The 22,484-nt window shown below is 26.8% G+C and overlaps 1 pseudogene across 1 annotated transcript in view; it reads left to right on the top strand.

Annotated features, from left to right (window-relative positions):
• LOC147806625 (nonsense-mediated mRNA decay factor SMG8-like) overlaps window positions 1–22,484 on the top strand; it is a 59,553-nt pseudogene that overhangs the window by 6,000 nt on the left and 31,069 nt on the right. Inside the window, exons 5-13 of the transcript XR_015428598.1 lie at window positions 846–913; window positions 4,511–4,682; window positions 5,387–5,475; window positions 6,517–6,650; window positions 9,763–9,974; window positions 10,812–10,951; window positions 12,217–12,304; window positions 12,387–12,541; window positions 13,994–14,134. The product of XR_015428598.1 is annotated as a nonsense-mediated mRNA decay factor SMG8-like (transcript). The remainder of the gene's footprint in view (window positions 1–845; window positions 914–4,510; window positions 4,683–5,386; window positions 5,476–6,516; window positions 6,651–9,762; window positions 9,975–10,811; window positions 10,952–12,216; window positions 12,305–12,386; window positions 12,542–13,993; window positions 14,135–22,484) is intronic.

The following is a 22,484-nucleotide window of genomic DNA, read 5'->3' as shown; positions in this document are numbered from 1 at the left end:
TTTCCTAAAATGTCAATTAGTTTGTTTGGGAAGGTCATTTAAAAAGCGAATTTTTAATATTGTTTCAACATTAGATATTGCTACAAATTAATCTGTATACAATTCTTTTTCAAACATTAAGAGATAACATCTCTGATGTTTGCTTGCGTATAGCTCTGTTTGATCAAGAGCCACATTTATTGCATACACTTAGTTCATTATTTTTACTCATTATGTAAAGTAAGCTTAAAGATCAATAGCATGTAAAGGTTTTGTCACCGTTTTAGTATTTCTTCTTAAATTATCTGAAACCACATGTTTATTTTGTTTAATTACGCTTTTGAAAAATGGTTCTATAAAATTGAATAGTTTAAAATTAATAGTAGTTGAAATAAAAATATCATGTTAAATATTAAAAATCAGAATAATTGTGAAAATTGTTTGATTTTAGTGTACTATGAATAACATGAGTTAGAACTAGATGATGCTTAAATTTTAGCTTGATGGGATAAACTTATGAAATCATGTTTTGCATAATATAATATAATAATTTGCTTAATCTTACAGAACTGAAGATAATAAAAATTGTGCAATTATTTTAGCTTTATTAAATGTGTCAATGTATGCCTTTCAGCTTGAAACAATATTTTTATATACCAATTAATTAATTACTTACTTTCTTTTTTATTTTTTACAGGCAATCAAAGATCAGGCAATAAGTAAAATCTAAAAAAAAGTAGCATCTAATTAACCAATGTTCTTTTTTTATTTAAACTATTTTATTCTTTTCAACATACTTAGTTTATGTATTGATTTTTTTTTTTTTAATTGACGAACTTAATCTTTTTCTCAAATCTTTTTTTCAGATAACACATCCAAAAGCAGGTTTTGATGTTAGCTACATCCAGCTTTTCAGAGCTCTAGACACAATTAGGTATTCTTATTTCATTTCTTTTTTTAATATGCAGTACTTATATGCTGAAATCTGGTTATGGCTGCTCAAGAATCTAATAAAATAAAAAGGTAATTAATCGTATTCAGCAATCTATAAAAATTTAATCTACGAGATTCACCCTATTTTAATCCCGCTATCTCCACGGAAAGTAAAGGACAATTATTAAATGGAGAGTGGTTCATGTGGGATTTCGATAAAGAGATTATTTTAATCACTTGCGTGATATTTTTTACTTTAGTTGAAGGCATGAAAATGATGGACATTAAATTTCTGACATAATATAAAGCCATCTGATGAATAGGCTGGCATATCCTCTGGAACCTGTAATTCTCTAGCTAGAAAAAAAAAGTAGCTCACATGAAAATTCATGTCAAAAGTATTAAACCAAGTATAATTTTTTTTTGTATTTATAACAGGAAAAAAATGAAAATAATTTTAAGTATCAAGGGGCCGTTCAAAAAGTAAGTACATCCCGAAGGGGGGAGAGGGGATTTGCTATTATGTACGGTTTTGTACGATGGGGAGGGGGGGAGGTATTATACAAAGTACGTACTTTATAAACATACACCAAATTTAAATTTGACTTTATCCTACACCCTCCTTAAGTAAATATTTAATTTTATTTAATAAAGCATAATTATTTTAATTTTTATGAAAAAGGGGGGTAGACTAATAAAATGTACATACTCTAAGGGGGGGGAGTAAGACCTTATGTACGAAGGGGGGAGGGGTTTAAATTTTCTCCATTTTTGTGTACGTACTTTTTGAACGGCCCCTCAAATTAAATTGCTGCTTTTCCTTGATGTAAGTGTTGGATCAGTTTTAATTAAAAGCATTAATGTTAAATATAGCTCTGTTTGATTACTCTGTATTATTGTTTTGCCAATCAATTGATGAGGTTCTTATAAATGTACAAAGAAACAGACTACCCTAAGTAACTTTTGATCTAATGATCAGATCTTCATATTCTAGGGCTCAATTTTAATGGTTCAAAGGTTTGATCTCAAATATGATAAATAATTAGTGCAGATAATATTATTTTAACATACAAAATCAGACACAAAAACATACTTTCTCTGAATAAACATAACTTTTTTCCAAGGGATTCATTTTTCTGTACTCCGTAATGTTAATTTTACGTTTTGCATATTTCACCATAGCTCAATATAATTCCATGCAATATATAACTTTTAGTAAATATTTATTATTTTATTTAAAAGTGGAAAATATTTTAAATTGTAAGCTATACAATTTTTTATATATTTTTAAAAATTATAATTTTAACTAAAAAAAATACAAAATTTGTGAGAAATCGATTGAATAGTTCCTAAAAAATCGAATTTAGAAAAAGTTGTATGTTTTAAATTTGATTTATCAGTAACTATTCAACTGAATTCGCTCAAATTTTGTATTTTGCTGAAAAGAGTTATCAGATAAAAAGCCAGGCTCTTGATAAAAATTTTCATATATTTTCTTACTACCTTCAAATCAAACATATAGTTCAAAATTATATTATTCGATTATATTTGTCTGAATTTTTTAATACAGTTTAACCTGTTTATCTCGAATCTCACAGGAAAGGCAAAAAAATTTGAGATAAAAAGGTTTCGAGTTATACAGGTACTTTAAAAATATTTAATTTAATTAAGAAATTCTATTAAAAGTGCTTTAATTGTTTTTAGTAGAAAAATATGGGCATTTCTTCAAATTGCTTATACCACATATATTTACATAACATCTATTTACATAATATTTTTTTAACATACATTTAACACTGAAAGTAATTTTTAAAAGATTTTTGATGTATAACTTTATTTGTTTCGATTATTCTTTTAAAGGTTAGAAAGAGCGCAAAGCCCAAATAGATAACATTTTCCTGGGATTCAAGAATATTTTATTAGAATTCTACAGCTTTTTTCTACCTCTGTTGCATTCACTTTTGGTTCATTAATATGATCTTCAGCTTCTTCCTCATCATCTGATATTCCTTTGACATTATCTATGATTTCTGCATCTGTCAATGTTCCGCATGTTGCCGGGCAGTTGTTCACTTGTAAAATTCTTCGAAATTAATGCCAACATTAAACCCAGATTTTATTGCATTCCATTCTGGCAAATCTGGCTCTGTATTTTCAGCATCATCAGTTTCTTCTTCTTTACTAATGCCTTCAACCTCTTGTTCATCATCTGCACAGCAATTCTTAAAACCTTTTTGGATAAATTTTAGAGACACATTTCTCCAGGCAAAACAGTAATTCTGATAGCATTCAACACATTTAATTTTGGAAGAGAACTTTTTTCATCAATGGCATCTACAAGTTTGCATACCAACTGTTTTCTACAGTTCACTTTAAAACTCCTAATTATCCTTTGATCCATTGGTTGCAATTTTGAGGTGAAAATAAATTCTTAGCTTTCATATCTATGTTGAAAAGCTCACCCCTGGTGGTCTGGTCACTACTCATTAACCCCTCACTTAATGCCAGAATAATTGTATTCTTTTCTAGTTAAAGAAAGTGCAGGGATAGTGATTGAAATTCCAAGAAACACCCCAACCAGTTCATCCCTACTTCCTGTGTGTTCACAAAATGCATCTCTGTAGCAAGTTCTACTGATAAAGAAAGTTTTGACATTTGTACTGTATTATTAGAAATTCGAGAAACGAAGGATTTGAAGGGGAAAAAATTTGACATAAACCTGAAAAATACATTGATTTTAGACAGTAAATGTAGGGAATTTTAGAAATATCGAGATATAGGGGTTTTCAAGATAAACAGGTTCAACTGTATACGTAATTTAATAGTTATGATGCTGTTATAGACCTTACATATTTCCTAACTTTTAAACTTTCTTTAATTTTATGGTTTAATTTTTTTTAATCATTCTTAATTCTCTTATAATTAAAATAAATCAATTATTTAATTTTTATCTCATTTTATTAAAAGCAACTTTAAATATTCTTATTATTTTCTTAACAATCAATGTGCAGCCTGCCTTTTAATTTAATACGAATGTATAACTCATTAAAAGAGTGTTAAGTTAAATATTCTATGTTAAGTACAAAAGAAATTTTCGCTATTACCAATTCTTCTACAATAATAGTATCAAATGTCATGATTCAAAAATAGATCATCTCAAATAATGTATCTTATATTTACCTAAATTTTGGTTTATAATTTTTTAAGAATTTTAACCTTTGTTTTGCAAATTAAGTATTATCTTGAGCTTGTATTATCCCACTGGCAGTTTAGCAAATGAGTAAAATTGGGAGGAATGTTTTTCTCCTATATAGTAACAAGTAAAAACCAGTTTTGCTATGTGGAGAAGACTGCACATTAAAATGCGACTTTTTACATGCAGAACTGTCAGTGGGTTAAAAGTCTAAGTGGGTTTATACTTTTTAAAACTGAGCGTTAGCCCATCTGTTCTGGGCATGTTTTTGACAGACATAGTCAGCTCAAATTTAATGCCATTGAGTACATGTCTGAATATTTTGTCGTTGTTTAGTGGTTGTTATTTTTACTATCTTACGATATTGTATTTCATGTGTGTTAGTTTTTTTCCTTCTTCTTTCAGATTGAAAGCATTGCCCTGGTTTAAAGAAGTTCTATCCGAATTGGAACTTTCTGCAGAATGGATACAGAATGGAAGACCATGCTCTCCCCGTGTTCTCTTTGTGTTCGAATCTTCTCCTTTGTACACTCCACCCGACAATTTGACTTCTGGCGAATTTTCAACAAGACCAAAAGTATGTTGTTAAAAAATTACTGGCATCCAGCTTGCACTGGCCACAGTACTGACGTGAAATATCCTCACTGGTAGACGGATCATGGGTTAAATTCCCCTTGCCGTCAGGCTAACTAGGGGAGGTTCTTGTATTCTTCCTCTCAATGTAACGCAAATGTGGGTTAGTTCCAGCAAAAAGTCCTCCACAAAGGCAAATTTATCCCTGTACTTGATCCAGGAGTTCCCTTGTCTTCTGGATTAGGTTTAAAATTACAATGCTACAAAGTTGAACAATACTAGTCATAAACCCAAATTTGGTTTTTCTGTTCAAGGACGGTTATAAAATAAAAAATAACTTTAAGAGGCTTGGTATGGTTTTGCATTTATTTTCAATTTACGAGCTTTATTTTCTTGAAGGACAGATATTTTTTGGAATTTTTTCACAAAATTAAAAACAAGATTCTGGCTGAAGGACCCAATTTATCATTATTTTAGATTATCATAATTATGAGTAGATTCTCATAATTTCATAGAAAAGGGAATTTTTATAAAAATTCTGGTTTAAGCCCGGATAATTAATAGTATTCAATTTCTTTTACTTAATTTATATTTGCTTGTTGTTCATTTATGCTATATTCATGTTGTCTCCCAGTAGAATAGCCAATTCTCGTTTGAAGTTTTATGTCTTATGTGGTCATGTACAAATATTTTTTTAAATTTCTATAGAAACAATCCCCTCTCAAAACATTTGAGCACTCATTGGAGGATGAAATTTATAGAATATTGAGAAAAAGCAGAGTTATAACTAATGTCAGGTATTTAATATCTATCAATATTTTCTTTGAAATCTACAGTGAACTTTTTAGTTCAGTCAACACGTTATGTTAAGTTTGTAATTTAAATTACTGAAAGTGCAAATTGATCAGAATTTTTTTTTAAAATATATTATATGCATATTTTATTATTTTTTGTCTCTTTTTTTATGAAACATTTACAACGTTAAATTTGATTTTAATGCACTTATCTTAAAGTTAACAAAAAATAAATAAATAAAAAGTTAAAAAAGAAATTAATTATAGCAACAAATCAATATATTTCCATTTCAATAATAATTGCACTAAAAATAATCAAAAAACTAAAATGATAATTGCACTAATTGTAAAAAATTAAGTAAGTCTATTTCAAGATTCTTTGCAAACATCAGATATTTCGAACTAAAAAAAGAAAGAAAGGAAGTATACGATTTGAAAATTGGTTTTTTCTGCTCAAAATTATAATTTCTACTTTAATATATTAATATTTTCTTATTAATATTTATATATTAAATATATAAATAAAATATTAATCTGAAATTAAATATTATTTATTAGACTATATCTATATTTTAAATTAATATTTTAAATATTCTTTAAATACTATATAGCCAATAAGTCATGCATTGCCATAGATTATATACGTATAGAATATTTATCATATCAGATTTTATATTATTATATTGTAATAATTAGACCAAATTATTAGACGCATTGTAGTTTTTCAAAAATTACATGTTTTGCAAGAGTTTGCTTGCAATACTCTTACATTTAAACATACATGTAATGGACTTTTACTCAGGTGATTTTTTAATATACTTTCTATTTGTATTTATTTTTAACGTATTGCATTACAATGATAACCCATTGATACACTAATGTAAACAAGTGCAAACCGGTTTCAGTTGCGTAAAAGCAATAAAGCTGTATAGTATCACCTGATAATTAAGATTTTACTTAGAATCTTATAATGTGTCTAATAATTTGGCTTAGGGACTGTATACATACACGCATATATTTATTACATAAATGTTAATTTTGCAGTGGAAACTCTCTGTTTGCGGTTCCTGCTAATCAAGAGTTTGTCTACATATTCTCCACAAAGCGATATCTCTCAGATTTTATTGGATTCTTTTTGTCTCAAATAAGGTACCACTGCCAAATAGCTAAAGACTTGGGTATGACTTTCATTTAATTTCGCTTATTAAACTTCTTTTTTTAGAGAACAAATGTCTTCGAAGTCAACCTCATTAACAATAATTATTTCTTATTATCTCTTGTAACATTAAACTTTTTTTTAACTCTTGACTATACATGTTTTATAAAAGTAAAGGGTAAATCACTTAGAAAAAGTGAAGTGCCTCATTGCTGAAGAAAACAACAGCATTTGCTATAGATTATTATTAAAAAATGTTTTATTATTTTTGCAATTTCTTAATTTTACAACAAAAAAAAATTTTTTTTTTTTTAAGAAATGCAATTGTAAAAGTTTTTTTGTTGTAAAAAGACTTCTTTCATGAATTATTCTACTTCTTGTTCTGTATTTTACTATAAATTTCATATTTAAATTGCAATATAATATTTATTTCCGTTTTTCATTGGTAAAAAAAGGAGACTATTAATTTTTGTTTATAAAATAATTATGTAATTAATTCAAGATTTATTTTCTGGCTTACTTTTTTCCTTGAAGACCACCTATTCTAATCCTAGGAGACCCTGTAGTTTGTCTAAAGTAAGAACTCCCCTAGCTCATTTGTCTAGACCCCTGGCAGTGACTATGGTAACGAGGTATAACTATTTTAAGTAGGGGTGTGGGGTCATTATTTAGGACAGGTTTCGGCTCTGGTCAGCGGAAGAAAGGGAAACTTTTTTTTTCCAATCTACTACCCCGTGACAGAATCACGGCGACATTGTCGCAGAACGTTACAGAGTTCTTGCAGAAATTCTTTTGAAAAGGACAAATTTTGAGTTTTCTCGTAAATTTGTCTCTTGAATTTTACGTAATGTTTGAATCATACATTTAGATAATCACTTTTTGACGTGCTCAATTCACGCAGATAGTATCGTAAATCGATGTAATGTTTTGATTGAAGTTTCGGTAGTTATTGATTTTCACGTGGTTTGAAACAATCTGAAATTTTTCATATTGTTTAATATTTCAAACAATGTGAAAATTTTGAATCATGTATTTGAGTATTTGATTTTTAAGGCAGTAATACTATTGAATTTTTAGCAGTTATTGCTATTGATTTTCTCCATAGATTTTAAATCCGATATTTTATGTACGATATTATTTATTGCAACCTAATCTTGAAACGAAACACGGATTTGAGGAGATCGATTCGAGTGAGTTCGTCATTGATCTTTTTTACGGCAACGGATTTCATGAGTTTAATTAATTTTTTTATTGTGATTATTATTTACAAAATGCGACAAGGAAAATAATTAGTGTACCCCCCCATACAAATAATGCAAGAATATCACCATATTAGAAACATAGGATTTCGTCACATAGAATTTCAAGTGCACTTTTATTTAAAAATCAGAATCTCCTGTATAATCATAACCTTTAAAAATTTTCTATTCATCAATCATATTTTTCTTGTTTTAAAATTGCTAAAGGCCAAAGATCAAATTGTTCTAATTTCATGACGTCATTCTCACAAAGCAATATTTCAAAATCTAAAAAAACATTTATTGCACATTAAAAAACAAACACTATAAAAGGAACATTTATCGCTATTTATGTATACAAATTGCGATTTGGTTAAAACAGACCCATTACTTATGCTTGAAAGAGAAAGTTAAAAAAAAGAAGTCATATTTCTAACCCATCTTGAAACTTTTGTCCAGACAGAATCATGCAATGACCTCTGATAGTAAAGTAGAACATATAAAAAGTTAAAATTATTTTCAAAAAGAGAGGTTAAATATTGTGAGACTGAAAAATAGTGGTCATTTTATTAATGTTTAAATTAAGAAAAATTCCCCTAATTCGGAAAAATCACTTGAAAATTTTGCATTGAATTAACTAAAATTATTATTTAATTAAGTGTAAATAAAGCTTTAAAATATTAAAAAGAAAAGATGTATATAAGTGAGTGATTGTGTTGTGACATCTGTTATTAATGTGCTATGACATATGTGTTATAATTTATATTTAATAATGTTCTAATCATAATTATATTATAAAATTTCATAATTTTAAACCTAGGCAAAAAGTCGTGAAGTCTGCTATTATTACTAAAATGATAGCATTGTAAATTTTTCATGTTTTCTGTCATACACAATTTAAAGAATGTTTTTTTGAAGGGTTTTTGCAAAGGAAAATGAAAAGAAACCATTATTAAATTTCTAGTTACATTAAAGATATTTTTCTCAAACTTGAGGTAAAGCTTTAATTTGAAACTGTATAATGCTTTTTTGCTGAATGGAATTTATTCGATTTTAAAATAACAAAATATTTTTGAAAAAAATATTAAGCATTTTTATGAATTTTCTAGTTTTGTAGAACTTTTTAACCCACAGAAAAATCTCGTTAAAATCAATGAATATTTCGTATTTTTTTCATATTTTTATGAACCTTTACAATGCAGTGATGAAGTAACTTTTGAAATATTAAATAATTAGGGCATAACAGCTTTATTTTATTTTTTTTTAAATTAAAGTTTTGGATTTTTCTTCTTTTTGAAAATAGTTTTTTACTTTGAAATTTTTTAGTTTTGAAGAGAAATGTCACTAAATAATTTAGCAGATACAAACTCACAACAAGTTTTAAGAAGTGTTATTTTTTGGAATCAGTTATAAAAGTTACATATTATTTATTAAAAATTGATGTTTCATATGAAACAGTTTGAAAATACCATATTATTTACTTAAACGTGTTATTTTGTATAAAACAGTGGTAAAAGTAATATAAACTAAAAAGTAATAAAACTATAAACTGTTAAGGAATAAAACTATTGCTGTTTCATTTGAAACAGCAATAAAAGTGACATATTATTTGCCAAAATTTGTTGTTTCATACTAAACAGTTATAAAAGTGTATTTGAAGGTGTAGGTAAATTAATGAAAGACATATTTTTGCAAAGCCTTTGAAAATGACAAAAAACAATCTTACTATATTAAGAAAAGCATTCTTAATATGTCATACTTGGCAATAGAAAAATTAATATTCTTCTGATCATTAAATGGTTTTTTGTTTTATTTTGTTGAATGTGTTTTGAATAAAACTATTCTAGATTTTCATTTAAAGATACTTTGTTATAAGATTGTTTTTACACCTTGCAGATATTTCTGATTCCAAGCCGAAGAGCAAATCTAATATCCTAGGAAATAATTTAAGTTTTCCGTATGTAAATGGTTTCACATTTGAGCCATTTTCAACCAATGATAACTCTGAACATAGTTTTTCCAAGTTTCTGTTTCAACACATAAATCTAGCCTTGACAAAGGGATTCGATGATAATGTTGGTCGATTTCCGGTTCCTGCTTATTTCCAGGTAAGTTCCTCAATACCTTCATCAAAACTCCTCTTTGTATGTATCTCATGTATTTTTTTTTTTTTAAAAAATCTTATAGCTTTTACCTAAGTTCTTGTTTATTTATTTCTTTTTTGATTTTTAAATATTATCATACTCAAAGTTATTATATTTTTTGTTTCAATTTTTAAAAAAAGTTTAAATGCTTTTGCTTCTGATCAGGAAAACCATTGTATCATTTTGTATTTTCTTTTATTTGAAGATGAGGGAAAAATTCACTTGATTTAAATCATGATTAAGATATCACTTTAAATCACTTGATTTTTCAAAAAAAATCATTAATTTATATAAATTGTGATACTTAATTTTAAAAAACATCACTAACTTAAACCAATTGATTTTTTTTTATTTTTAAATTATTTAATTAAGCCTAAAATATTTTTGAAAAATATATATTTAATTAATATATATTTTTATATAAGTCTAAGAATATATATTAATATATTCTTATATAAGTTATTCTTACATAGTCTGATTTCATTGAAAATATAATATTAATTGATATAGCTTGAACAAAAATAACTATGATTTTATTAAATAATAATGTTAACCAGTTATTAACTGTTTTAGCAATATTGTTTTTAAGTATTATTAATGCATTTTTGCATATGCTTTAATTGATATAATTATAAAATTAAATAATAATAATCTGATTTAAATTCTACAAAATATGATTTAAATTAATTCAATTTTTTTTTAAAAAAAGATCATACTTGCTAACTATCAAGATATAGTAAAATTCAAGCAAGAAAAAGGCAATTAATAAGTATAATAAGGAATTAATGTATATACTTTTAGCTGGCTCCTGTCCAGACTTGGTTTGAAGTAATTTGTAAGCTGACCAATGCTATGAATGGAGATCTGAAAGAGGGCAAAAGTCGACCCTTCTATCAAGCGACGAAAACCACTTTGGATACTGATGTGAAATTCTCTGAAGGGTAATATAATTCACTGTAATCATATCCTCCTTTGTTATTGAACCTCTAAGGGATGATTTAATGGCAAATCTATTTATTATGAGTGAAAAGCATAAAAAACATCCATAGCTTGCTACCACATAACATTAAGTGTTTAATGAATTAATAAAGAAAGAACAAACACACGAACAACTCTGGTTTTTGAGTTGTTAGTACAGTCGAAACTCATTAATGCGAAACCGCTTAATGTGAAATATCATTTTACATGAAACACATGTTTGGTCCTGTGAGTCAGCAATTCATCATTGTTGTATTTAACAAGAAATTTTCAAGCTGATTATTGGTTAACACGAAAGGAAACTGGACACAACACAGATAATAAGCATGTGAATAAAATCCTAATCATTCATTTTGAAAAATGCTATTTCTATTTTCTTCCTCCGTTAGAGGTAGCAGATGGGCAAATAATCAAAATAGCAAAATAAAGTAGTTAAAATTTTTAAGATTGTTTTATTTGGTTCATAATAGTAATGTTTGCTTACATTACTGTAGTACATAACATGTATTAATAATATGTAACAAATTATTTTAATAATGTGTCGTATAAAACAAAATTCAAATATATTTTTGCAGCTTTTTCACCTTTGTTTCATTTGTCTGTCGCCTTTCATTTCAAAGATTTTTAATATCAGTTAGTCATCCTCTGTATCTAAACTATGTTGCAATTTGTACAAATGACATACTTAATACATTTTATTAACAAAAACAGTCTTAAAATTCTTCTCTGAGTGCTTATTGCTGTCTTTTTTATTCTTTTCTCTTTCAATTAAAATTAAAAATAAGTTTTATTTAAGCGTTTTTAGAATGATAAAGTTGCTTTAAAGAATGAGAAGTGGCTATCAATGATTTTTTTTAAAAACCAATTATCACTTTTTATCAAGTGTTCCATCTACTATTACCAATAATTTCCAGAATGAAGCATTTAGACCTATCAAATACGCTCTGAAATTTTAGATAGAAGATTAGACACAATTAGATAAAATTAGACACAGAGAAAAATGCTGGAACTGGTCAATGATAGCTTGTGAGGCTGTGTCTTTCCAACTAAATTCAAAAAATTTCTGAATATGTTTTTAAGCTTTTTTACAGTTTGTTTCATTCGTCTGTCGCCTTTTTAATTTTGTTAAAAGTTTTTTAATTTTGAAATCATTCAGTCTTTTACTAGACATCCTGTATTCGATTCCTTTTTTTTAAATGTTTTTTTCTTATCTTTTTTATCATTTCAGAAGGTGCAATAAAGTTTTGCCCATTGCGTCTGCTGCATACCAAGAAAACCTACCCACTCACTACACTGAGAATTATCATGAAACTAGGGTTATAAGAGATTTTAATAATTCCAAAATTGCATAACTATAAATGGAATTTTTCTCTGATTCTATTTGTAATTTACTTTTAGCTTGCTCACGCTTTACACGTATTTAATATCCACGCAAGGGGTCCGGCCGTGCTGAGATTCGCTCAGCAGCTGATGGAAGACTGTGAAAGGCTCTGAAAAACGGACATCAAATGTGCGAAGTTCTCAGCCTTACTGGAAATCATTGCATGAATCCAGCGAGTTTCTTTTTCATTTGTTGTTACTTCATTTTATTCAAAGTATCACTGCATTTTAGTATTGGGTATGTTAACGTTATGGAAATATGCACTCGACAAATGCATGGTGATTTTATTCCAAGGGCACTCCCGAATTCTGTTTTTTTCATATTATTCTTCCAGGTTTAAAATTTGCAATTTGTGAGGCATGCAATTTTAGCATGAATATAGCGGTATTTCGCATAAATCAAGAGCATTGGTTTGCGTCCTTTTGTGAATCAAAAACTTTTGACCCGGTAAAAGTTAGAAGTTTTTTTTTAAATCCTGTTTGCGCGATATTTACTTTCATTCTTTCACCAATTAGGGTGACCCAGGGAAATTAACGATCACTCTGTTTCTGGGGTAAATAATGATCACCTAAGTTTATTTTAAAAAAATTAAAAAACCGGAATTATTTTTAAATTTGATACATGGACAAGAATGCTTGTACACTTTACTAAAGTGTAACTACATTTACTTAATATTAGTTTTTTTTGTTTAATCTAACAAAATAAGTATCTTTTAAACTGCTTTCTGTATTTTCCATTTCAAAGACAGGTTTCAAAATGTGCACATTTCTGCAACACTTCTCTTAATAATAAATATTTTGAGTTACTTTCTTCTTCTTTGATATAAAAATAGTGTAAGCTTTTGTTTAATTGTTTCACTTTTATTGTAAACATTATAATTGATTATAGGAAACTATATCAAATATCGCCCCCTACAGATGGGGTTATTATTGATCACTGGGATAATTCCTGATCATTGTCATTACTTTTTATAAATAGTATAAAAAACAGCTAATAAATAGTTAAGTGTCTTTTCTTAAATAACAGTTCATATTTTTAAATAAATCGTTTTATTAGCTGATTTAATATACTATTTTGGTTTATTTGTTTGATCTTGATGTTTTATTTGTTAATTACCATCGTATAATTATTTTTAAACAGCCCCTTTGCTATAAAAACTGGTGATCAGTAATTACCCCAGAATTGATCAGGAATTACCCCAGAAATGATCAAGAGAAGGGGTAATTCCTGATCACTAAAAATTTAAAATCTTTTAAATTCTAATTAGATTTTCAAACATAAGAAAGTAGCATAGGTATTTATATTCATCTTTTGTAGAAATTGGTGACCACTCCAGGTGCGATCTGTGGGATATTTTAGGATATTTCAGCTATTTCATTTATTTCAGCATTATTTGTTTTAAGTATGTTGAGCCTTCTTTCTCTAATTTTTTCCAGCACTTAATTAAAACTAGTACAGTTATCTCATTATAGCTTACACAAGATCACAGTGTTTCTCCTTATAATACTGTGTATAATATGTACAGGGAATTTTGTTTACAGATTTGAGTGGCAACCCTGCTACTATAAAACTGAGATCATTTATTCTATCTTATAATAGTAATAATGGATTTACTCCTATTCAGATTCATAGAAGTGATCAAGATGAGGAGAATGATGATGTTGAGTCTCTTCCCGTGATGTCTCATTGCAGTCAAGTGAAAATAGTGTCAACATGTGAATGTGGAAGAAAGCAAGCCACCAGAGAGGACCCATTCGATATTAAGGTCAGTCTTTTAACTTAAGGACTAGAGGAAGCTTTTATTTAATTTAAAGGATCCTTAAAGTGATGCTTGAAAATACTAGGGATTAAAAATGTTTTCATAATTTTCTAGTCTAAAGAAAATTGAAATAATGACCTGATATAAATAATAATCTGAAGAAACAATCTTTTGTCGATCTAAATAATCTGATAGAAATAATAATCTGAAAAAATAAACTCACTTTTATATTAATAAACATTCTTTTTGGCTTCATTCCCTAAATTACATTAACGTAATGTGAATTTATTAGAGTTTTCTTAGTTTGCTTAATTATTTACATATCTTTATAAATTCAGTATGATTAATAATAATCTTGTTAATGTTTTGTTGAATACGCTTTTATAAATAACTTTCATTTAAATCTAAAAAGTACACTCGATAATCTTTTAAAATAATAGTTAAAAATTAATTATAATTTTGAATTATTCATTTACATAATTAAATAAATTACTTATTAATTTAAAAATAGAATGAGCCACTTAATAATGAATATCTTTAAAATTGTGTATAAATTGTTTTTATGGTGGCTAATATAATCATGAGAAGAGTTCTTTGTCAGAAATTAGTTATTTTATCATGATCATATAAAGTTTTAAGACATTATTGTGCATTTTATGAATGTATTTATGAAGAACTTTCAACAATAGTAAGAAGGAAATATTTTTTTTTTTAGTACGCGTATCTTAATTACAGGGTTGGAATTTCGATGCCATTCAATGTGTTTGTCTTGGCATGTCAAAAAGTGTCAAAAATTCTCAAAATCTGATTAAAAAAAATTTCAAAAACTGGGGACAAGTTTCATTTTATTAACATTGAGATCATTTTATTAGACATTAAATCATGAACAATACTTGCATTATAAACTATAATTGTACTACAAACTAAACTCAGTGGCCCAACAACCCATAGAGGGCCAAGGCCTACTGAGCCCATCTCAGTTTTCTTGACCTTTGGGCTCTAAGACGCAAAGACAGATGTTCCAGTTGGGTGGTCAGCCCAACGAGGAGTCCCCAATGTTTAGCTCCCAAGCATGCTTGGTACTCATTTTATCGACCCACTGAAGGGATGAAAGGCTGAGTCAACCTTGCCCGGCTCATGGGTCGAACCAGGGACCTGTGGCATGACAGCGCGAAGCACTACCGCTCAGCCACTGGACGAAACTATAATTATAATTTGTATTAATATATCACTTTTATAAAAAATATTGCCAAAACCATTAAATTATTAATTGGTTTTTCTAAAAGCATGGTATTTTTAATATATTATAAGTAAGGCCCGGATTTTGATGACATTGTCTTTTGGACATTTTTTGTCTTTTAGAGCATTTTTTTAGATTTATAGGGCATTTTTCTTGAAATTTTGGGGCGTATTTTGCATTTTAATGCATTTTTTAAAGTTTTCTGTTAACTTTTTTAAAATTTTTATTATTTTTTATCAATTTTCATTATTACACTGGCTTCCAAACAATAAAGAAAATCTATAGGATATTAACAGGTGAAGCAACATCTTTTCAAATTGAAGAAGAATTGTTAGTAAGTAAGACCGTCTTTTTCAAGTACGCACCTATAACCAAAGAATATATAACCTATAACATCAGTAGACGTTGAAAGAAGCTTTCGCAGGAATGAAAATTTACTTTCAGACAAAAGACGCTCGTTTGCATTTCAAATTATCAAAAAACATTTAATAATCCAATGTAATTCTGATATTTAGTAATATTATGAGATGGAAGTTGCAGTGGCGTATCTAGGGTATGGCAAGTATGGCGAATGCCATGGGCGCATTATTTCAAAAAGGCGCAAAATCGATCAACATCAAAAATTTTTTTACTTATATATATATATATATATATATATATATATATATATATATATATATATATATATATATATATATATATATCCTTTTACGAAAAGTCTTTTAACCACATATATAATTTCAAATGAATTTAAAAATTTCGAAAATGTAGCTTATCATTGCTTTACAAGTTAAAGCTGTAATAGAAAGAATTTAAGTTACAGCCGATACGGAAAAAAAGGAAACAAAATATAAGCTCATTATTCATTATAGAAAATTACAGAGAATTTAATTTTTTTCCTTCTTTTCAGTGTATTATGTATTTCATTTTTTTCAATTAAAAATGAAAAATAAAGCACAAACTAAACGTAAAATTGTTTGAAGAAACGAAAAAAAGAATATTTTTTTCAGAATAAACGATCATAAAATAAACAGTTTAATAATGTTCATTCAAAAGGTTTATTCGCGCATAAGAGTTTTAAATTTTAAAGTTCACAATCTTATAAACAAACAAGACACTATTGATAAGACTTTATTGAAACTAACTTAGAGTCAAACTGTAATATTGCATAAGGAAAAAAACACTGAAATAGCCTCAAAATATCATGGTTAATAATCAAAATATTTATAAAAATAAAATAATTCAGTAAATAAAAAAATTTAAGTTACAAAGGTATAAAGCATATACTAGTATTAAGAATGTATGTTGTTAATGCCATATTTCAAATGTTTATATAGCCTGTACAATGTATGATGTTATAGCTCTTGAGTAGTAATATATCGATATAAATCAATGTCTTTTTCCTCTGCAATGCATAACGTATTTATTTAAAATCATGTACTTTTCAGTAATAAGAACAGAAAACAAATCCTAAAAATATTTATTGATTTTCATGTAGAATAGTTTAGTTTGATATTCATTTCAATTTAAAATAATTTACTTAAAAAAATGCTTTTCGACTGAGATTGTTTGATATTATTTATGCATATTTGAAAATACCATACGTTAAAACTAAACTATAATAAAGAAGCTGAGTCTTTAAATTTAAAATATTTATCTATATGAAAAAATTAGCAAAAATATAACAGACTAAAAAAAGAAAGGCGAACGAACGAAACTAAGGATGTTCAAAAGTAGGTGGAAAATGTAAAGAAACTTTTTCCCCCTTATATCTAAAGGAAAGTGAGACCTCCCATAGCGCAGCCCACCATGACTCTTTTGAAGAAGCCCCCCGTTCTTAAACTAGAAAAGATTAAAAGAAAGACCAGAATGCAGAGAATCTCTGAATAAATTTTTATTTTCTTTATTTTTCCACTACTATAAGCAAAGAGAAAAGATAAACAATTTGTTCCTCCTTTTCGTATCACATTGCAAGACTGTAGTCCTTCTAAAAAGGCAATTAACCGTGGGGGGGGGGGAATGGATAGAACCCCTTCAGGCAGAGATAGATCTTTGCTGATGACCAGAGGACAGAGAAATGTAAAAACTATAGGGTGTCTCATGCTAAATCTTCAGTTTCATCAGGGGTTAAAATCTCTTTGAAAAACGTTTTCCGAATCTGTTGAATAGATTTCAAAAAGAACCCCTGCTGTAAATTAGCGTAAATCCTTCCAAAACAGGAAATATTTGCCACCCATGATGGGAACCACCTCCACAAAAGTGTGAAATACTAAAAATAGGAGGAGAATCTGCCTGGCTCATCAACTATTTTGAACCAATGAAGCGATTAACAATGAATACACCCCACTATTTTGAAAAATAAAGACAGGCGTAATTGTAAGTTGTTAGGTGTTCAGGCACATATGAAAAATTCTGCTTGTTCTAGTTGTTATTTCAAAATTTAATTCAAGAGAATAAATATTTAAAGTCTAGTTTGGAATTTTATAATCTAATTTAATAAGTTACAGCTCTTTATGATTCATTCAACTATTTAAGTGGTAGGATTTTCTTCCTTGATTGTAAGTAATTATTGATTTTTTGGTATTAATAATTATATATTGTATAATTAAATACTTGTTAATGCTTGATTATTAAAAATAATATATAATAAAAAAAACAAATGTCAAAATTTCAAATGTTATTGGGGACATAATTTTTTAAATTTCCTGAAAATTAATTGCGATAGGTAAATACTTTTGTGTAAATTAAGTAAGTAACGTTCTTTAAGTTCAGCAGTTGCCAACTACCTAAAAATGTTTTTCTTTTTATTCATAATAGATAAATTTTGAATTTAACCACTCGAAAGTTCGATTTTTTTTTCTTTCCTTTGAATAGTTAGATTAAGAAACATATCATCAGTTGCTGGCATTTTTTTTTCTTTCTTTTTTTTTTTTACAGAAGTATTATTCACTCACAATTTTTATTATATTTTGATGCTTTAAATGTGAATTTCAATAATCCTTCTACCTACAAATTGAAAAAAAAAATAATTTTTAATTTTTAAAGACATGTTTGTTTTGAATTTTTAAATTATACTTATTTAATATTTATCAAACTGTCTTCGAGCTATGGAGCACGCTTCCTTATTTCTCAGGCACAAAATTTTGCAAATCTTTCTCCTATATTTTTTCTTTTATTTCAGATTGCCATTTTCTTCCTTCAAACAAAAACAAACAAACAAAAAAATAGATTAAATAAATACTACTCTTTTAATTTTATATAAATGCTAATTTTTTAATTTTTAAGTCTTTCGCAATATATATCACATTACATTTATGTCACTCCATATCATATTGCTTGAAAAAAATTAGTGTACTGCTTTTAAATGGGTTTAAAGTGTCCTCTATTTATATATTATATTTATATATTATATTTATTTCTTATAATCAAAGTAAAATGATAACAAAATAATATTAAGGGTATAATATGTAGTTTATAACCCAATCATTACAACAGTTCAGTAACTTGAGAAAAAAAGTTATCAATAAAATGATAATCACAATAATAGTTTTTCATTAAATAATTATTTTTATTTTAAGAATATATATAAAAAAAAGCATCTAATGAAAAACTAGAGTCTTTTTAGTTATGAAGCATACGCATTCTTATAATGTATTTTCATAAAGATGCGAAAAGTCATCTTCTCAAATATTTCAATGATTTATATTTTTCTTTTTCCTTAAAAACAACTTTTAAATCCAATTAATTTTGATTAGTTTTATAAAGTTTTTTGAAAAACCTGTTCTGCAGGTTAGTCTATATTCATATAGTTCGAATATGGAGTTCGGTTTTCTGAGAAATCGAATTTTAAAAAAGTCGGATATTTAAAATTTGATTTCTCATTAACTGTTCGATCAATTTTGCTGAACTATTGTATTTTCCCATGTTAAATTACCTTCTTTTAAAATGACGTAAAAAAATTTTACCTTACAATTCAAATTTTTAAGACAAATATTAAATAAAATAATAAATATTTACTAAAAAAATTTTTTTTTTAAACAATTTTCAAAATTATAAACGATTTTAATAATTGTGCAATAAACGATATAATAATTGTGCAATTTATTATTATTTTTTTTCGCTTTGTTTGAAAATCTCTCTAGGTACTTCTCAAATTGCGATTACTCCTATATTTTGGGGTTCAGAAATCCAAATTCGTCGAAAAAATGGCATGTATAAATAGAAACTTCAGAGAAAGTACGTTTTAGTATCTGATTTCGTAACTTAAAATATCCTACCTGCATTAATTATCCTATTTCAAGTCACCCCTTGAACCATTGAGATAAGAAGAAAGTAAAGATCTGATCATTAGATCAAAAGTTATCAGGGTGGTCCCTTTATTTATTTTTTTGCGCACTGAACGTCAAAAAATTAATAATTCAAATCTGTTTAATTTTTTGCTTTATCTTTAATTTGTTCTATTGTGATGCAAAGAGAGAATTTTTCATATTTTTTTTCTTCTTTTAATTAAATATACAGATATCGGTCTATTTCTTTACCTCTTGCCTTTTTTTTTTTACTGTTTGCAAAATAATTATTTCTAGATATTCTTAAAACTAAAACGTCAACTTCCTTTAATTTATTTCTCAATGAAGAATGTATTATTGTCGCTATTAGTGTTTTGTATGTAATTATGTGTATATTTTTTCATATTATCGGTTATTAATGTTTGCGAAACTTAATTATATTACGAGCATCGGTCTTTTTTTATTGAACAGTAAATAAACTAACCAAAATATATCTTTTGATTGTAGCTATTTTATTTGTAACTATCACAACAAATCTAAATCATTTACATTGTGATGTTTAATGAATTTATTATATCGCGATGATTTTATTGTTTTGACGTTAGCAAAGCGTGATTATTTAAAAAAAATCAATTTCCTTCAGTTTTAATTTTGAAAATGTTAGGTATCATCCGGTTATATTACAGTTCTTCTTTAACTCAGAGCTACATTTGTTGTGTGTGCGTATTTTTGTTACCAAATTATAATTGTAAAGCTTTAAAATATAATAGTGCTTAATTAAACAACTTGTTAGAATTTTTATTGGCAATTTAAAAAACGCAATAGAACCTTCTATAAATATGATAGAAAAGGTATTTTTATTTCTTACCTAGGAGGATTTCGAATACACGTGAACGCATAACAATTAAAAAGAAATAATTTTATTGTTATATTTAATATTTATTTATTTATCAATTCGTTTTTTTTTTTCCTTCTATAAATTTAATGCAATCTTTTTGCAATATTGTCAAAAGAGTTAAATACTTCAAACAATGCTTTTATTTTGCATTGGACAAAAAAAAAAAATTTAAGAAAAAAAAAGAGAATATTAATATTTTAGGAAGGGCGCCAGTAAGAGATTTGCCATAGGCGCTTCTTTCCATAGATACGCCTCTGGGAAGTTGTTATATCCTTTAAAGTTTCTATACAAAATAAAAATATTTTGGTGTCAATATATTTTCCTTTTTTTGTTATTTTAGGATATAAAACATATTTTTCAAACTTTAATGAGCGTAGAACAAGTATTGCATTGCTTTATATCTTTCAAATGACTCATAATAATTTTAAAGAGCAAAACATTTTTTTAATTCAATATTTTTACTTTATTTAAGGCATTTTTTGCGCAATTTTTGCATTTTTAAGGGCATTTTTTGCCCTTTTTAAGGGCATTTTTTGCACTTTTTAAGGGCATTAGTTGAGATTTTTTAGGTCATCAAAATCCGGGCTCTAATTATAAGTAATAACTGTAAGTTGTTATAATTATTATTAATCTAAATATTGATTTTAATTATTTTATGTCACAATTCAGGCAGATTTTTTAGATTAAGTAAAACTTAAGTGGTTGCCAATAATTGTGTGATCTCAACTAATAAAAAAATATTTTTTGATATGTAATGTTTGCTATTAGTATTACTTATATGCAGGTTAGCAGTGTATGTCTAATCATGGGAACGAGGTTTTGAGAAAAATTCAGGCAGCCAAAGAAAAATTTTCTGTTTAAAAAAATTCCTACAAAATTTTTTTATTGTTAAAAAATGTGTCAGTTTGAAAATTTTTTACCTTGTTAAAAAACGTAAAATGTCAAGTTGTGTATTTATTAGTTTAAATTCCTTAAGTTTAGGAGTAATTTAATTTAATAAATTATTACTATTTCAGCATATTTTGATTTCTAACAATTTTTAACATATGCTCGTTTATTCAAGAATTGTGAAAAATCAAACAAATTTTTATTCTTATGTAAGCTTACTTTCCAAACATATTTTTTTTAAAAAAAATATTGTACTAAAGGAAAATGAATGAAAAATGTTAACATTTTGGGAGAAATTTCGATCCAAAAAAAGAAAAGAAAAAAAAAACTTTGTTCTGAGGGACTAAGAATTCTTCTGCTTATATGTACTTGATTATTTACTACAAATCCTAAATATAATATATTCCCTAATAAGAAAATTGATTATAATTTACAAAAAATATAAATTTTTTTTTAAATGATTTAATAATTTTTTCACTCAATCAATTCAATGGTTTAATTAAGTTAGCAGCAATATTTAGTACAGTTATTAGAATAAATTTCTTAATTACATGTTATTTTATTACATTATAATAAATTAGTAGGTCAACATTCTAGTCCATACAGCTGAGCATCAATGAAAGAACATTTTCAAATTTCGTTCTTATTCATACAAAACTGAAAACTGAACTTAGTTCTGAAAGCTTCAAAATCACTTGTTTGTAATGGCTTGCTTTGGGAAAAAGAGGAATTAAAATGGAAGTAAATGAAAACTGATTTTACGTATAAAAAGAATAAGATGATTGTTAAGTGATATTTTATAAGATAATTTTTTGTGTATTTTTATTTTTAATAATTAAACAAATAAAGGGATTGGATAAATTGCAATTTGACATTTTTATTTATAATTACATATTTATAATACTATACCAGGGATCTGTTTAGAAGAAATTTGGGTCCGTCCACAAAATGTTTTTTCTTAAAACGGACCCTTCACAAAATAATTTATCTTTTAATCAGACCCTTCACAAATTTGTTTATCTTCATTATTGTTTTGTTAATCGA

This window comes from Parasteatoda tepidariorum, chromosome 8 (assembly GCF_982258835.1).
Source record: "Parasteatoda tepidariorum strain Cologne lab strain chromosome 8, Ptep-v5.0, whole genome shotgun sequence".
NCBI lineage: Eukaryota > Metazoa > Arthropoda > Arachnida > Araneae > Theridiidae > Parasteatoda > Parasteatoda tepidariorum.
Note: the sequence above shows the minus strand (reverse complement) of the source record. Positions and strands in the feature narration are given on the sequence as shown.